At 48.9% G+C, this 18386-nt stretch overlaps 1 protein-coding gene across 3 annotated transcripts in view; it reads right to left on the bottom strand.

Moving 5' to 3' along the window:
* LOC119952956 (phospholipid-transporting ATPase ABCA1-like) overlaps positions 1–16648 on the bottom strand; it is a 216373-nt gene extending 199725 nt beyond the window's left edge. For 2 of the 3 annotated variants that reach the window (XM_038776597.1, XM_038776599.1), the window contains exon 1: positions 16519–16648. The gene's annotated coding sequence lies outside the window, so the exon portion shown is untranslated. Of the gene's footprint in view, positions 1–16509 lie in introns of all 3 variants that reach the window. The other variant, XM_038776598.1, reaches the window with a different exon arrangement.
* Between the last annotated feature and the right edge of the window lie 1738 nt (positions 16649–18386).

The raw sequence follows: 18386 nt of genomic DNA, 5'->3' as shown, positions 1-18386 counted from the left end.
GCAATGACTGGAGATTCACTTGTGTGCCTATAAATAGGAACAGGCTGACATTGGTTCGGAGACACATGTTGAAAAATTAAAGGGCGAATTTACTGCTTTTCACGCCGGCGCGATATTCCGGTCCCACTGACGGCACCTCGGATTTCCCAGCGACAAGGGGTGCATACAACGGGAAATCCCGTTGACAGCGATGGGCCAAAGATCCCGCTGGCAGGACACCTCTGCCACTAAAAAACATGTGGTGGCATGCTTGGTAAATCCCACCCAAAGTGTGTAAAGATTGGTTCATTTATATCCTTCGCCAACTGGCTTTATGGATAAGTAAGAGGGGTACTATGGTTCACTTCTGTATCCTCAGAAGTGAGGGTGGAATTAACCTAGATCACCATTCCTTCACGGTCACTGGGTTAAAATCCTGAAACTCCTTCCCAGCATTACCGTGGATGTACCTACATCATGCGGACTGCAGAGGTTCAAGAAGGTGGTTCACTGCCGTCTCCAAAGACAAGTAGGGATAGAGAATAAACATTGGCCTGGCCAGTGACACCCACATTCTATGAACGAATAAGAAATGAAAAGTTATCAGATGAACGTTGTTCAACTAAGTAGTAGGCGGAGTTGATGTGTTTAGTGTAATGATTAAGAGGGTCGGTGGGGTCAAGGTGAATGGGATGGTGATAAGTTGGAATATAGAATCCGGGAAGAAAATGACGTGCTAGTGGCACCAAGAAGGCCGGGGAGAAACGGATAGGTAGAAATGAGGCTTATTGAACCTTTCCTAATCCCCAAATAGGTTCCTAAATCTTGACATTCCTTATTAAACTGAACGATTGGTTTTATTCCTTTTTAGCTTTCTCTGCCAAGTATTGTTCTGTTCACGCAATTGTCTGACAACTTTTAAAAGCAACTTAGTAACCTATACTGGGGCCTTTCCCTGGTTAAGTGCATCATTCATCTTTGTCTACTGTCACTTGAGAAACGTCTTTACAAACTTTGTAATGGGAGGAGGACGAAGCTTGGCTCCTTATCTGGCAGGGACACATCACAAAAAGCAGACCTCATCTGTCCAAAAAACTGCAACCAAGGTGCAGTTTCATGGTGTGAAAGGTCTCGAGCATTCAACTAAATATTTTTAATCTAATATTTTATTTCACCTTTCTTGCCCGGTGCTGGTTCCACACAAATGTCAGGGGTCTGGTACCTCCCGCAAATGGCTATTTCCATGTGAACTAAGAGAGCACCAGTTTCACATTTGCAATCGAACGGACCCCATTACTCTCCCTCTCCACCCTTTTACAACACCTCCACAACTGCAGAAATCTGGGGTTAATTGTAGCAACCCAACCTACCTGACCCCAATTAATTCAGCTATCTCACCACTAGACGAGGGCCTTCCTGATCATGTGGCCGGGTCCGACACGGAGCTGTGCCATACTGGGAGCAACTGGCAGCCTCCTTTAGTTCTTTCCATGTGGGGAAATATAGTAGTAAACACCTCTATTTAATCCTCCTGCAGTTTAACAGCAGCAGGTAAAGATGACAGGAAAAATACATGAGGCAGAATAACAGTTGTACGAGTGCCCACAGAAATGTGGTTGGGGGGGGGGGGGGGGGGGGGGGACAAGAGCTCCCATCTTTATGAGGGAGGAGGAAGTGTTGCCAACGCTTTGTCTAAATGAAATATGATATGCTCTCTAGTGGACCCCCTGCTCACCGTTAGGGAGCATAGAATTACTCTTGTTTTGATCACCATTGTTCATACTGGGATTTACCTGGGTAGGGTTGTGAAAGCACTGCTCTATGGACAGGTGCGGAGTTGTGTTTTAACAGGGCAGAGTGCATTGGGAGCAAAGAGGTCAATTAAACTTAATCGTGGAGTTCAGGTATCTGTTAGGAGTGAATGAAAGATAGAAGGTGTATGTCTATAGATAAGTGTACTATTTGTTTACTTAGTAGTTGACATTTGAATACATTCATTGCATTATAAATTTGCTTTGAGACAGTTTGATAGTTAAAATAAATCAACCAACCTAAAAATATAATGTCCAATTTAATAAGCTGAAACAGCACACTGATATAATAGTACACTCAAAACGCACTTATTGATGGGTATGAGGAGCTCAGGCAATGGCAGCTCCCTTTGTTCCTCATGTCTCATCTATTCTTGCTTCCTTCATCACATTTTATGGACCAACACATAATTAAACACCGCAAGGTAAAACATCAACAAGATTCTCTTTTATTACAAGCTATATCCTTGCCAAGAATCTAGTTTTTAAAGACAATAACAAAACTTTAGGCCAAAGTTAAACTAATACTTTCACAGCCCATACACAAACATTGGAAACAGATTTGGTCTCTGCTCATCATAATTAACTCCAGTGTTTCGCTCAGATTCGATCGCAAACTTTCTCTTTACTCTCTTCAAACTCAATCCGATTATATAGTCTGTGCTCCTCAAACATCTGCACAAATATTCCATTCTATACACACTTCCTCTTCCCCTCACTATGTTGAAATTGAGACTCTTTACAATCTCCCTAACCCAATTTTTCCATTGCCCCTTTTTCCCCTCTCTCAAGGCTGTTAAAAGTCAAGCGTTGGGTGCGATCTTCCCAAAAGGGAACAAAGTGTGTTTCCCGGTACTTGCAGTGCCGGGAAACACAATGGCTATTCAACGCAACTCGCTTTGAATAAGGAGCCTAAATGGGGAACGCGCAGCTGAGGCCGTACATAGCCCAGGTTGTTTACAATGGGGAGCTCTGCTCGCCAGAACTCCCCATTGTAGCAAGAGATCGGGATGCCATTTTTAAATGGCAGGCAACCCCGGCCCGATCAAGTGCACACAAAAAAATGCTAGCTTGGGGCCTTGGCAGTGTCAATCTAGCACCCAGGTGGCACTGCCAGGGTGCCAGTCCCAGATGGCACCAGCAGTGCCAGGGCCCCACCCTCCCCCAAGGGCATGCAGCTGGGGACCTCCAATCCCCTTGGAGATCCTCACAAATGCCATTCCGTCTGGTCCCCATTTGTGGGGACCAGTACCAATGGACGCTCGTTCAAGGCCCCTGAGATGAAGGGATTGAATCCCAAAGCCTGAGGTACCTTGGGAATCTGCTCATTAGAGTGAGGCTTACTGCCTTGCTCTAATATGCAGATTTGTCAAAAACTGATCCCAGCCAATGTGGGCGTGATATCCCTTGCAACATCTCGCGAAATTGCGTTGAATCGCGCGAGACGTTGTGAGCCAGGTCTATCCTGGGAGCGAGGGTCTCCCAGCTTTCACCAGCCGCGCTGTGCTGTGGCGTGCTGCCTTTCTGTCACAGTGCGGCCAGAAGATCGCGCCCATTGTGTCAGTCAACCATGATTTCGGATTACTCTCGTAGTCTTTTCAATCTTGTTGTCCTCTAATTTGGCCTTGTCTTCATTTTGTTTTCGAAAAAGAGATAAAATAACTGAATCTCTTTTCTTATAAATTTAAAATATCCAATTCTTTTTTTACCAAATAAGGGACAATTAACGTGGCCAATCCACCTACCCTGCACACCTTTGGGTTGTGGGAGTAAGATCCATACAGATACAGGGAGAATGTGCAAACTCCACAGACAGTGACCAGAGGCCAGGATGGAATCCCTGTCCTTTGTGCCATGTGGCAGCAGTGCTAACCACTTTGCCACCGTGCCGCCAAATAACTGAAGATCTTACATTTTTTTTGCTCCTTCAAAGCTTCACTTTTGTCAGCATTATCCTTCCTCTCATTCAAGACCTCATGGTTCAGTTCCATTGAGAGGGTATTGACCAAAATGTCAACTCAGTTTCTCTTTTCCCAGATACCAACTGACCTGCATCCATAGATGTCAGTTTCACTCTAACCTCTTTGCCAGTGATTTTAATTTTCATTCACTCTTGGGGAGTCAGCATCACTGGCAAGGCCAACATCTAATGTCCATCCCCTTAGTTGCCCTCGAGGAGGGGTATGTGGACGACACTATTTTTGGGCCCGTCGTCACGAGCGCATATCCTGTAATGGCCGCTAACTCGTGTGAGAGGCCAAAAACGGGATCTGTGCCAGCGAGAACTGCAAACACGATGAACATGAGCCCTCCCCACTGACTCGGCGGGAACATGATTGTGAATATTTAAACTAATTTGAATTCATGGTAAATGGCTCAACACCATTGCTTCTGGGGCAATTAACCCCCGCCAGTGTGACATAATGCTGGCAGAAAACACAACTTATTTCCAAAAACAGAAACCAGTCGTGATAATCATGCCAGGGGCTCGGAGGTGAGTATTGCCCCCCCCCCCCCCGGGTGGTTAGGGATGACTGGGTAGTGTCCTGTCCCAGTCCCTGGCACCCTGACAGTGCCAACCTGCCAAGGGGTCTACAGTAGACCTTTTGGTTGGTGGGTGGGGTTGCAATTATGCTGGGATGCCGGCGATGATGTGGGGAGGTGGGTGGAGAGGAAGCTGCCTCATTCTGGCAATGGTGGAAGCGGGGGGTGGGGGCTTGTGTCTGCATTGCGGTGGATGATATGGGGGAGTCCAGACAGATGGTGATGGGGTAGGGGGATGGGTAGGGTCGCCCTGAGGCCTATGTGGCATATGTGTGGCGGGGGGGGGGGGGGGGGGGGGGGGGGGGGGGTGACCCAGCCATTGAGTGGTGGCGGGGAGGTTGGTTCTCTGTTGTGGCGATTCCCTTGTCTGCCGGGAGTCCTGATTTTTTGGCGGGAGGGGGGCAAATTTGGAGCACCCTTTTTGTCGCACTTTCTAGCTCAAGGCCCTGCCGTGCCAGAGTAATGGCTCAAAGCACACCCCCTTGCTGTTTTTTTTGACAAAGTGTCGGAAGATCTGGAGTGGAAACCTGGCTCTGTTTTCAGTCAGAATCTGACTGCAATATCCCGCGCAGGGCTTACGGGGTGGGAATGATTATCTTTTACTGGGTTCTCGCGAAGTTCCTAGCTCCCCCACTGAGGGGCGGGGGAACTCCATTTAGCAATGTATAAAAGGTGAGCAAGTAAGACACCGAAACAGAAAGAGACCCGGTAAGGATCTACCGGGAAGTGAATGTACCGTAATTGTAAATAAATCAAAGTTCTCCCAGAACGACATGGATGCTTTGGAGAGAGTGCAAAGAACATTTACCAGGATGTTGCCTGGTCTGGAGGGTGTTAGCTATGAGCAGAGGTTGAATGAATCCGGATTATTTTTGTTGGAAAGACTGAGGGGAGACCGGATTGAGGTCTGCAAAATTCCGAGAGGAATAGACAGGGTGAATAATCAGAAGCTTTTTCCAAGGATGGAAGACTCAATTACAAGGGATGTAACAAGGGATGTAAGGGATGTAAAGGATGTACAAGGGATGCAAGGGTTGGACTTTAACCTGGTGTTGTAAGACTTCTTATTGAATTACAAGGGGGCACAGGTTCAAGGTGAGATGGGAAAAGTTTTGGGGAGATGTGTGGGGCAAGATTTTCACAGAGGGTGGTCAGTGCCTGGAACACGTTGCCAGTGAAGGTGTTGGAGGCAGGCACGATCGCAACATTTAAGATGTATCTTGATAGACACATGAATGGGTGGGGAATGGAAGGATACAGATCATTTGGGCAATAAGTAGTAGGTCTAAATAAGGAATCTGGATCGATGCAGGCTTGGTGGACCAAAGGGCCTCTTTGGTGGACCAAATTATGTTCTTTGCTCGGTGTGGACTCCCCGTATCCTTATGAAACTGAAACGTCAGAATTTTTGGGGAAAATAATTTTTTGCAGATACACCCACGGTGCTGTCCCGCAGTGCTGTTCGGAATGTTTTGGCTCAGCGATGGTGAAGGAACTGGACTCTCAAAGTGGATATTTCATCCATCTACTCCATAAACTGAGAGGATTTTCTGTTAAACTTTCATTGAGCACAAAATAGCACCTACACAGGAGATATCCAAAATGCATCAAAGGCAAGAACAGAACTTGGCATCTTCTGATCTTTATATTATAGTTGCCCATTGCATTTAACAACAGGGAAAGTGCTAGCCATGTCCAACATCATTATGTATTCTTGTATTGGAACCAAGGAAGAACTTCAGAGGAATTATTATTTTATCATTTCTCCTTTACTGTCAATAGATAAATAATACCAAACAAATGACCACATGCATGGCACCAGGAGCTGGTCATCCAACCCTTTATGCTTGTTCTGTCATTCAATCGGATCATAGCTGGTCTACACCCCAACCTCCGTTTATGTGGTCTTGGCTCTATATTGTTTACCTTACAAAGATCTATCAATCTCAGTAACTATTATTCCTCCACAAACATTGTATTCAACTGACATGCACATTGTTAGAATTTAGTTAACTATGGAAATTCAGTTAATTATTGCATAAAAGATCCAAGTTGGAAAACTGACCTTGCCCCATGATTTCTGGGTGAATTAGTGCTCATGAGCAGTAGTGATGAAGGAGAATGGCATACATTTTCCACATGTCAGCAAGCACTCCCAGGTCAAGTAGCGCACAATTTAGATACAGAGTAAAGCATACTCTACATTGTCCTATCAAATACTTCCAGATCAACACTGCATGGGATTATTACAGAATAAACTGCCCTCTGGGGAATCGAGAAAAAGCAAGTGGGGGGGGGGGGGGGGGGGAGGAGAGAGAGAGAGAGAGAGAGAGAGAGAGAGAGAGAGAGAGAGAGAGAGAGAGAGAAGAGCCTGATGATGTAGGATTGAGACGAGGAGACATTTAAGGCTGATGCACAGATTTCTGGTCCCTTAGGGAAGAGGGATATGGGGATCAAGCAGACAGGGGAGTTGAAACTCAAGATCAATCTTTGTCATATGAATGGTGGAGCAGGCTCGATGGTCCATATGGTCTTCTCCAGTTACTTTTTCTAAAATGTCTAATCAACCATAAAAGGGAAAAGGTACAACATGGGATAGACAGAGGAATAACCCCCTCTACACTGTCTGATCGAACACATGCAGGATAGGATACCCCAAACCCATACATATGACCAATCCCTCAGCATTGCCATTCCATCATATCAGTCACAGATTAGGTCCAGTTTTATCACCTTCACCCACATCCCCCTTTCTTTTGTGTGTAATCCTGGAAAAATATCTTCACCCAATTCACTTCTAACTGCACTCAAAATTCCACTGCCTAGTCTTTGGTCTTCCTTTCACGATGACATTTCTGCAATGATTGTATCTGCTCAACCATACCCTCACCTCCATCTTTGATGCCATAGTCTCCATTCAGACCTTTGCTCTCTATCACTTTCTCCCTGGTACATTTCTCATCTCCATTCCCTTACGTCGAAGGGACACAGACATGAAGAACAACTCCTGTACAGGCGCCGGAATGTGGCGACGAGGGGCTTTTCACAGTAACTTCATTTGAAGCCTGCTTGTGACAATAAGCGATTTTCATTTCACAACTGGTTGAGCCATTCATCTGCTGGACCACAAAGTACCATCAGGTTTCGTCCGCTAAAACTGCTCACTATTTCAGGATGATCTTGGAATGCAAATAAACAAATGCAAGGAGCCAATGAGCTTCTTTGTCACTAAGATTGGCCTAGTGATCCAGAGACCCAGGCCAGGGACATGGGTTCAAATCCATGGGTGGAACTTAAATTCAATGAATAAATCTGGAATGTAGAGCTAGTCTCATTGATGGTAACTGTAAAATTATCAATTGTCATAAAAATAAATCCCATCTGGTTCTCTAATGAAGGAAATCTGCCTTCCTTACCTGGTCTGGCCTACATGTGACTCCAGAGCCACTGCAATTTGGTTGACTCTTAACCGGCCATTAGAATTCTCTAGTTTCTCTCCCATTTCCCTTCATGCCTCCTATGAGCACATGTCCATGAGACCCAATTCTCATTCCCTTGATGCTATTTCCACGAAGCTGAGGTCGCGCAAATTCCTTTCTCTTCAGGCCCAAGAGTTGAGTGGAAAGGCAAACATCAATATATTTACGGCCACAAAAGGTCTGCCTATGGCAGTGAGTATATTTACAGAGTCCTGTTGGGACAACCAACCGGCCGATCCTTGTCCGAGCCAGCCTTTATACAGAGTTCTTATGAGCCCCAGTTGGGCAGGCCTCTGCCCACCAGCAGGGAAGCTCATATTCCACAAGATCAATCAGAGAGCTGGTACGCCGCGCAGGATCAACCCAGGTCTCATGAGATATTGTCATCAGGATCCTGCCCAGACTTACACACCTAAGTAGGTCAAAAAAACCCACTTAGGCGTGCTGAACCTGGATCTATCCAGCTCCCGCATCTACCAGCCTCTCCAGGGAGCCTCAGCCAGGCACCATTCAGTACTGGTCCACACAAACATGGAGCAGGCGGAACGGCACCCGGGGTTTCCCATGCTAGTGAAAGCCCCTGGGTGGTCAAGGATAGGGCAGGAGGCCCCCTGGAACATGGGCACTTGGCACTGCCAGGCTGGCATCTTGGCACCACCACACTGGCACTGACAAGTTGCCCGGGTGGCACGGCAAAGCTGGCAGGAGCACTGCCAGGGTGGCTGGACAAGGGCCAGGACCTGAGGGGGCCATGCCCATGAAAGTAGGGTGGAGGGGGGTATGAAGGGTGGGGGCTGCATGGCGGGTATAGAGGGACCTCCGGCAGATTGGGCAGGATGAAGGGTGGGGGTCCTGGAAAGTGGTGTGAGGCCACAAAGGGGGCGTGGGGAGGCCTGAAAAGGGGAGCCCTCAGGGACCCCATAGCAGGGTGTCATCATTTGAGCGGGTGTGGGGTAGTGCCCATATGTGTGTGTGTTGGGGGGGGGGGGGGTGATATTGCCCATGGGTGACATGTGTGGAGGACCCTCAGCCCATTTAGAGATCAGGACATCCTTTCAAAATGGTGGCCCGACTTTGAAAGAACCGGTCTGTCCAGTGAATTCCGCTCCCCAGTGATGAAAATAGTTCCAGGGACGGAATTAACTAACCAACCGGCCGTGTGTTTTTTGGCGGCGGAGTCGCCCCGCCAGCATTATTTGCTGGTCACGCCATTGTCAACGGGATTTCCCATTGACTGCACCCCTTGATACCGGGAAACCCATACCCCATCGGTGGGACCGGAATATTCCACTGGTGTGTACAGCTGATAAATTCCACCCCAAGAGCACGATTGTCCCAAAAGGGTACAAAGTCCCATTGGTTGGGTAACTTATTTGGAGCGGCATTACTATTTTGATTCCCCGGAGGAGGCGTGGGCCTTTGTGCGGACGGAGAAGCTGGACTCGAACTAGGGGTTGGGGGTTGCGGGGTCGGTTGTAATGTTTTATTGCTGGTTTCTGCTGTTGCTGTGTTTTTGTTTTTTCTGTACTTTTGTAATTGAGATATGGTTATTTATTTGGGTTTTGTTCTGTTTTCTGTTGGAGGGCATGATTTGAGTTTTGTATTTTGCGGGGGTGGGGGGTTGGGGGTTTGTTGTATTCTGTATGGGGTTGGGGGTATGGGGTGGGGCTGGTATTTGGGAGCTGCGTCAGTAGGGTGTGGTGGGGCAGTGCGAAAGCGCGGGCTTTCCTCTGGTTTCCCGCGTTGCGGGGCTGGAGATGGCGGGGGGGGGGGGGGGGGGGGGGGGGGGCCTTTACTGGCTCCTTCCCGCACTGGAACGGTGCCTTGAAGTGTGACAGGAGGGGGGACGATCCCACTTTCGGAGGGGACGGGTTTTGGCGGGAGTTTCCGGGGTCAGCAGAAGTTAGCTGACCCACGGAAGTACAATGGAGGACGGGTCGCGGCTAGGAGGGTTTCTAGCCTGGGGGGGGATACGGGGTTGCTGCTGGCAGGGTCAGGAAGGAGCTGGTGTGGGCCGGGGGGGACAGAGGTGAGGTGCTGTCGCCGTGGGGACTGGGTCGGGCGGGAGTTGCTGGCCTGGGGCGGGCAGTCGACGGGCTATGGCTAGTCAGCTGGGGAGGGAGGCGAGATGCGGTTGGTCACCTGGAATGTGAGAGGATTGAATGGACTGGTGATGCGGTCTAGGGTACTTGCTCATCTGAGGGGGCTAAAGGCAGATGTGGCAATGCTTCAGGAGACCCACGTGAAGGTGGCGGAACAAGTCCGTCTGAGGAAGGGGTGGGTGGGGCAGGTTTTCCACTCCGGGTTGGATGTGAAGAACCGGGCGGGTGGCGATTCTGGAGGTGAAAAATCTGTTGTTTGAGGCATCTGAGGTGGTGGCGGATAAGGGGGGTAGGTATGTTATGGTAAGGGGCAGGCTACAGGGAGAGAAGGTGGTACTTGCTAGTGTGTATGCCCCAGATTGGGACGTTGCGGGCTTTATGAGGCGTATGCTGGGACGGGTCCCGGATCTAGAGGCGGGAGGTCTGATTATGGGGGGGGACTTCAATACGGTGTTGGATCCTTCACTGGATCGGTCCAGCTCTAGGACGGGTAGGAGGCCGGCGGCGGCCAAGGTACTGAGAGGGTTTATGGACCAGATAGGAGGGGTGGATCCAAGGAGGTTTGTGAGGCCGAGGGCATGGGAGTATTCTTTTTCTCCCATGTACATAGGGTTTATTCTCGGATAGACTTCTTCGTGGTGAGTAGGGGACTGATTCCGAGAGTGGAGGAGGCCGAGTATTCGGCTATTGTAATCTCCGACCATGCTCCGCATTGGATGGATTTGGAGATGGGGGAGGTGCGGGACCAGCGGCCATTGTGGCGGTTGGATGTGGGGCTGTTAGCGGAGGAGGAGGTGTGTAGGAGAGTCCGGGCAAGTATTGAGGGGTACCTCGAGGCGAATGATACGGGGGAGGTCCGGGTGGGGATGGTCTGGGAAGCCCTGAAGGCAGTGATTCGTGGGGAGCTGATATCCATCCGGGCACACAGGGAGAGGAGTGAGAGGAGTGAGAGGGATAGACTGGTGGGAAATATGCTGGAGGTAGACAGGAGGTACGTGGAGGCACCAGAGGAGGGATTGTTGGGGAAGAGGCGCAGCCTACAGGCTAAATTTGATTTGTTGACCACTAGAAAGGCGGAGGTACAGTGGAGGAAGGCACAAGGGGCAGTATACGAACATGGTGAAAAGGCGAGTAGGATGTTGGCTTATCAGCTCCGCAAGCGGGATGCGGCTCAGGAAATTGCTGGAGTGAGAGACAAGAGTGTGAATGTGGTGCGGAAGGGGGTAGAGGTGAATGAGGTCTTCAAGGACTTTTACAGGGAACTGTACCGGTCGGAGCCAACGGTGGAGAGGAGGGGAATGGAGAGGTTCCTCGACGGGCTTTCTTTCCCGAAGGTGCAGGAGGAGCAGGTGGAGGGGTTGGGGGTGCCGATTGAGCTGGAGGAGCTGGCTAAGGGGATCGGGCACATGCCGTCAGGGAAGGCGCCGGGGCCGGATGGGTTCCCGGTGGAGTTTTATAAAAAGTTTGTGGACCTAGTGGGCCCCCTGTTGGTGCGGACACTTAATGAGGCATGGGAGGGAGTGAATTTTCCCCCGACGATGTCGCGGGCGCTGATTTCTTTAATCTTAAAGAGGGACAAGGACCCCCAGCAGTGTGGTTCGTACAGACCCATATTTCTCCTTAACGTGGATGGCAAGGTGCTGGCAAAGATCCTGGCCACCAGGATAGAGGACTGTGTGCCAGGGGTTGTACACGAGGACCAGACAGGTTTTGTTAAGGGAAGGCAGCTGAACACGAATGTGCGGAGATTGTTGAATGTCATCATGATGCCGGCGATTGAGGGGGAGGCTGAGATAGTGGTATCGCTGGATGCGGAGAAGGCCTTCGATAGAGTGGAGTGGGGGTACTTATGGGAGGTGTTGGGGAGGTTTGGATTTGGTGAAGGGTTTATTAGATGGGTGAGGCTACTGTATGAGGCCCCGATGGTGTGTGTGGCCACGAATGGGAGGCGGTCGGAGTACTTCCGGCTTTACCGAGCGACCAGGCAGGGTTGCCCCCTGTCCCCCTTGTTGTTTGCATTGGCAATCGAGCCGTTGGCGATGGCGTTGAGGGATTCAGGGAGGTGGAGGGGTTTGGTGCGGGGTGGGGAGGAACATAGGGTGTCATTGTATGACGATGACCTGTTACTGTATGTGGCGGACCCAGTGGGAGGGATACCGGGGGTGATGGAGCTGCTAGTTGAATTTGGGACCTTTTCAGGCTATAAACTAAATCTAGGCAAGAGTGAGGTGTTTGTGGTGCACCCTGGGGACCAGGAGGAGGGAATTGGTAGGCTCCCGCTTAAGAGAGCAGGGGATAGTTTTAGGTACCTGGGGGTGCAAGTGGCCAGGGACTGGGGGACTCTTCACAAGCGTAATTTCACCAGGCTTGTGGATCAGATGGAGGAAGAGTTCAAAAGGTGGGACATGTTGCCATTGTCGTTGGAGGGGAGGGTGCAGTCCGTCAAAATGACGGTGCTTCCGAGGTTCTTGTTCCTCTTTCAGTGCCTGCCCATCTTCGTCCCCAGGGCCTTCTTTAGGAGGGTGACTAGCAGTATTTTTAGCTTTGTGTGGGCACATGGGACTGCGAGAGTGAAGAGGGTTTTCCTGGAGCGAGGGAGGGATAGAGGCGGGCTGGCGCTGCCCAACCTTTTGGGGTACTATTGGGCGGCCAATGTGTCAATGGTGCGTTAATGGGTGATGGAGGGGGGAGGGGCGGCGTGGAAAAGAATGGAGATGGCGTCTTGTAGAGGTACGAGCCTGGGTGCCTTGGTAACGGCGCCATTGCCGCTCTCTCCTAAGAGGTATACCACGAGCCCGGTGGTGGCGGCGACCCTAAGAATCTGGGGGCACTGGAGACGGCATAGGGGGGAAACAGGGGGCTCGATGGAGGCTCCATTAGGTGGAAATCATCAGTACATCCCGGGGAACACTGATGGGGGATTTAGGGGGTGGTATAGGGTGGGCATCAGTAAATTGAGGGACCTGTTTATTGACGGGAGGTTTGCGGGCCTGGGGGAATTGGAAGATAAATTTGGGCTCCCCCAAGGGAAAATGTTCAGATACTTGCAGGTAAAGGGGTTTGCTAGGCGACAGGTGGAGGAATTTCCTTTGCTGCCCTCGCGGGGGGCGATGGACAGAGTGCTTTCGGGGGTGTGGGTCGGAGAGGGGAAGGTGTCTGACATTTGGTAAAGGGATTGAATCCCAAAACATCAGGTAACTCGTGAATCTGCATATTAGAGCGAGGCTTACTGCCTCGCTCTAATATGAAGATTTGCTAAAAAGTGATCCCACCCATAGTGGGTGGGATTCCCCTTGAAAGGTCTCGCGAGATTGCGATGAATCTCGCGAGGCATTGTGAGCCAGGTAGATCCCAGGAGCGGGGCCCCCCAATTTTCACCGGTCACGCTGCGCCACGGCAAGCTGCTTTTCTGGTGCAACGTGGTCAGAGGATCGCACCCCAAGTGCGGGCTAGCCCAGTGAGAAACTCCCCAGGGCCCAAATAAAGTCACATGTGGTTAGACATCAGTGGGGAACTCGCCAATAGCGCTGGAAAGAAACTCCCAGCACAAAATGCCACCCTGCCCTGTCCCTGACCACCTAGCATTCTTCAAAGGCCTGGAAGACCCCCTAGGTGCCTTTACACCTGGTCCACATTTGTGTAGGCCAATACTAAATGGTGCCCGGTCAAGGTGTCACTGGCAACTCTCCGGGATCTGGGAGAATACGGCGCAAGCATATTTAAATGAACCACGAGACCTCGATTGTGACATCTCGTGACGTTTAATCTCCCGAGACGTCTCATACATCGAAGGTCTCGTGAGATTTTTCTGCCACCTCTGGCCACCACGTCGGGCATGAAGAGGCCATTAGATCACATTCATTATCTCTGAACTGTCAAACTGCTTGTTTGACATACAAATTGACATAGACATATCTGTCCAATAAAACCTTGGTGTCATTTGGCTCAGACTTATCCACACTGTCCTGAACCTTGGGTGCCGTTTCTGACCCCAGGATGAGACTTTGACCACATCCTACCACCATCACCAAGACTACCTACTTCAAACTCTCAACATTGCCCGACTCCGCCCTGCCTCATCATCACAAACCAGTTGTCCATCCAACAGAGCTAACCAACCGTTGGTGCACTCATGGCCTGTCTCCCACATTTTTCCCTACATAAACTTGAGATCAAGTCCTGTTCACCCATCACGCCTCTGCTGTCGAACTTGCACTGGTTCCTGTTTAAGCAATATCTTGATTTTAAAATGCTCAGCCTGGTCTTCAAATCCCTCCATGCCCCCCCCCCCCCCCCCCCTATCTTGAATTTCCTCCATCTCCACAACCCTCAAGAGTTACCTGTACTCCTCTGATTCAACGGACCACCTGAACAGCCACCATTTTAATTGTTCCAACATTGGTTGCTGGTTTCCGGCTGCCAAGATCCCAAGGTCTGGACTTTCCTCCCGAAGCCTCTTTGCCTCTTTCCTCTTCAGGCTCGACTGTTTGAGACCAAGCTTTTGGTCACCCTACACTATTATTTCCTTTGGTGATTTGGCATGAAAATAACTCTATAATGCACTTGGGAGTGTCTTGGATAATTTTATTGTTTAAAGATGCTATATAAATGCAAACTGTATAGGCTTGGTGTTAGCAGAGCCCCATCTAAACGGTTTGATCGATTGCTCCCATGATAGGTGCATTGGGCTGGATGCAGGGTAATGCTCCTTTGTCCTGCAAGAGGACAGCGACATTAATCATTCCACACAGCTCTGTGCGCCTCTTCTCAGCAAGTGGCAGTTTAGTGCCAAATTAGGGACAATATTGAGCTACAGTTTCATATCACTAAGCACTGAATAAATGCATTTAAAATGTAACCTTTTGAAGCAGAGACAGAGAGAAGATTGGTGCCGCCTGGATTGGATTTGAACTCAGGTCACAGAAGTTAACGGTCAATGTCTTGCCCACTGAATCAGTCACCTAACAGTTAATTTATTTTTATTTGAAAATTAAAGCCAGTGCAGTACTGATGTCCTGTTATTATATTTCAGCACCAAATTTAGTAAATTGAGTATAATGTATGTTTACAGACTACACTAAATATACCTCAAGCTAGACAGTCATTACTTCACCCAGACTCCCTCAATCTAGCACAAATAGTCACACCCTCAAACACATCTAGTGATGTGACCCACCTGAAGTGGGACTGTTGGTCTTACAACTAAGACCATGAGTTACACTCATCTGAAAGAGTTAGCTACCCCCGAAGGCAGCAACATTAGAATAAAGTACTCCCCATGCATATTGTAAACACAAACTCACTACAGCTGCCACTTTATAGTGACAGTCACGTCCTTTCTTCGAAAATAAATTTAAAGTACTCAATTATTTTTTTCTCCAATTTAGCATGGCCAGTCCACCTATCCTGCACATCTTTTTGGGCTGCTGAGGGTGAGACCCACGCAGACACGGGAGAATGTGCAAACTCCACACAGACACTGACCCGGGGCCGGTATCAAACCCGGGTCCTCAGCGACGTGAGGCAGCAGTGATAACCACTGCACCACCATGCTGCCCTGGTCTTTTTTTAACTACTCATTTCCTACTTTCCTCTCCAGAAGGCACTAACTCATGTTGAATACAGGCTTCACCTAATTGAGCATCCACACATGTGAGCCCAGACAGGGATCACTGAAAACTTCACAGCCAAGTCTCATCATAATTTGACATCTGCAAACAGGCACTTTTCAGTAAAGGTCACTGAACAGCTTTCAGGAGCAGCACTTGCTCCTGATCAGATTTTATCCCAGGGGCACCGAAGCCAATCATAGTGCCCAACTGCTCTCCAAGGTAACATCAGCTAACCTCACAACAACCAGGATCAAAGCTGGGTGGGACCTTCTGCTCCTTGCATGCCTGTTTACTTACCAACATGGATGCTACACTCCCGACCCTTACCACCGATTTAAAAGAGACACTGACGCCATCACAATTAAAACTAGATTGTGGCAGTGACTAGCTCAAACAACAAAACCAGCAAATATTACATGGGACAAAAAATCTAAATTTTAAAGACCCTAAAAGCACTCTAAAAATACAGTAACACATACAGTAAGAAACTTTTGAAAGATGTACAAGTCCAAATGAATTTACATTTGGAACACTGTGTGCATTATATAATAGCAATACATAATAATTTCAATATTTCTATTAAGAAAAGACAACACACTGTATGCATTTATAATAGGTAAAGATGTAAATTAATAAGCTAGAATGTGTTTACAAATATATTTTTTACATAAAATTACAAATACGTTCAGAACAGGAGAAAAAATAATACTTTAATAAGAGGGGAAGACAACACCTTTTCCCACAGTATTTAGGATTTACATCAAAAATTGACACTTTGACATGGAGCATCAATGGACATTAGTTTTAGTGTATAAAGAATCTGAAGGACAAATCCCCTCATGCGGCTGTAATAAAATCTAATGCAACAATATCGGTGGCAGGCTGGAGGCTGACAGCATCTCTCCCAAACCCTTCCTGCATCGCCTGTAAATTATTTATAAGCAGCTTCACTTAAATCTTTCTAGGCTGCTGACAAACGCACCATTTGTACCTGTTTTGTTTCAGCGCGCAGCTGTCCCTGCCTCCATCCTGTCCTGCTCGTGAGGCATTTAACTCTGATCTCTGCTTCCCCCAGTCAGTCAGTCCCTCTCTATCGCTCTCACTAACCCGAGCTTCCCCGAATCCAGCCCCACCGCCGCACTCCTATACGCTCAAGCCCAGCGCCCCCGCCCGCCCATCCCGCGATTCCATTGGCTGGTTAACCTGTCAATAACCGGCATTGGCTCAACGCTGCAACACTCGAGCCTCCCTCTGATTGGGTAATATTGGAGACCTCCTTGGGGAGAATTCTGTTGAGTTGAGGGTTCAGTCCCAAACTCAAGTGAGGCTTGGTGCAAAGAGGAAATTCATTTGCAGTAGCTGAGAGCTGCAGGGTGTTGGGTGCTGAAATTAGCATTCTTATGGTGACAGTTTTGTTGTGTTATGTAATTTGGAATAACACAAGCTGCCACTTGATGTAGTTTTGAGTAAAAGATGCTCCAGACTTTGAAGTGAGTTCAATGGGTTTTATTGAACTATTAGCACAGTTCTCAATGAGTTCGACTCTGCTAATCTAAATGTAGTAACTCAATCTAACTGAACCAGCCTTGCTGTAAGCCACGTGCTGGGGTGAGATGCTGAGGATACACCCTGTCTCACTCTGTAGATGTTGGTCTGTGGAAAGAGGTGGGGTGTGAGTGCCTCATCCTTTTTATAGTGAGATACCACCCATGAGTATCCTGACTGCTCATTGGTCGTGTCCTATTCTATGTGTTCATTAGCTGCATGTTTGCATGTCATGACAAGCACCTCTTTGGATTCCCATCACACCTCATCTTCCAGTGATATCTCCACCTCTCGCATGTCATCCCATTTTTATTCCATAACTGCCCACTCCCCACTCCCATCCAACCCCTCCTATCATCCCACGCCATCCCATGCTTTCCCTCGCTCCCATGGCATGCCTCTCTCCCTTCCATGCTATCCCCATTGCCATTCACCTCCCACTCCATCTCCCCCATGCTAACCGCCTTCCCCCTTCTTGCTGTCTTCTGCCAATTAATCAGATCCATACCAGTTGGTGAAGCTAAAACTAAGGCACAGTTGCTTTCTTTGCTTGTGAGTGTTTATTGACCTAGTTCACAGTCAACGCTATTCAAACCTCCCAGTGTCCCAGCTATCCACATTTATCGCTGTACAAATACACATTGACTGATTAACAATGTAATTGCCATTAAACTTTAACAACATAATTAATAAGACATGAACTCCCCCTCACTCCCTCTCATGCCAATCCCCCATGCGACCCCAAACTTTCCCTCCTTCCCTTCCGTACTACTCCGCCTCGCATCCCTTATGTTGACCCCCACCCCTCCATTGCATGGCGTTTCTTCAGTGCTACACCCCAACCCATCAACATTATGCTGCCATGTCCTCCTCCCTGGTTGCCCCTCACCCCCACTCACCTCCTCCCTCCCTTCCATGCAATTTTGCCCCCATGCTGTTCTATAATAATAAGAATCTTCTTCGTATCACAAGTAGGCTTACATACATTGCAATGAAGTTACTGCGAAAAGCCCCCAGTCGCCACACTCCCACGCCTGTTCGGTTTCACGGAGAGAGAATTCAAAATGTCCAATTCACCTAACAGCACGTCTTTTGGGACTTGTGGGAGGAAACTGGAGCACCCGGAGGAAACCCACGCAGACACAGGTAGAATGTTCAGACTTTGCACAGACAGTGACCCAAGCCGGGAATCGAACCTGGGACCTTGGAGCTGTGAAGCAGCAGTGATACCCACTGTGCTACCATCCCCATCGTAGTCCAGAACTGTCAGTGAGAGGCTGAGGAGCAGCCAGAGCCCAGTGACCGAGGCTGGAG

The sequence above is a fragment of the Scyliorhinus canicula genome, chromosome 18 (assembly GCF_902713615.1).
Source record: "Scyliorhinus canicula chromosome 18, sScyCan1.1, whole genome shotgun sequence".
Lineage (NCBI taxonomy): Eukaryota > Metazoa > Chordata > Chondrichthyes > Carcharhiniformes > Scyliorhinidae > Scyliorhinus > Scyliorhinus canicula.
The sequence above is the reverse complement of the archived record's forward strand: the minus strand, read 5'-3'. Positions and strand labels throughout refer to the sequence as shown.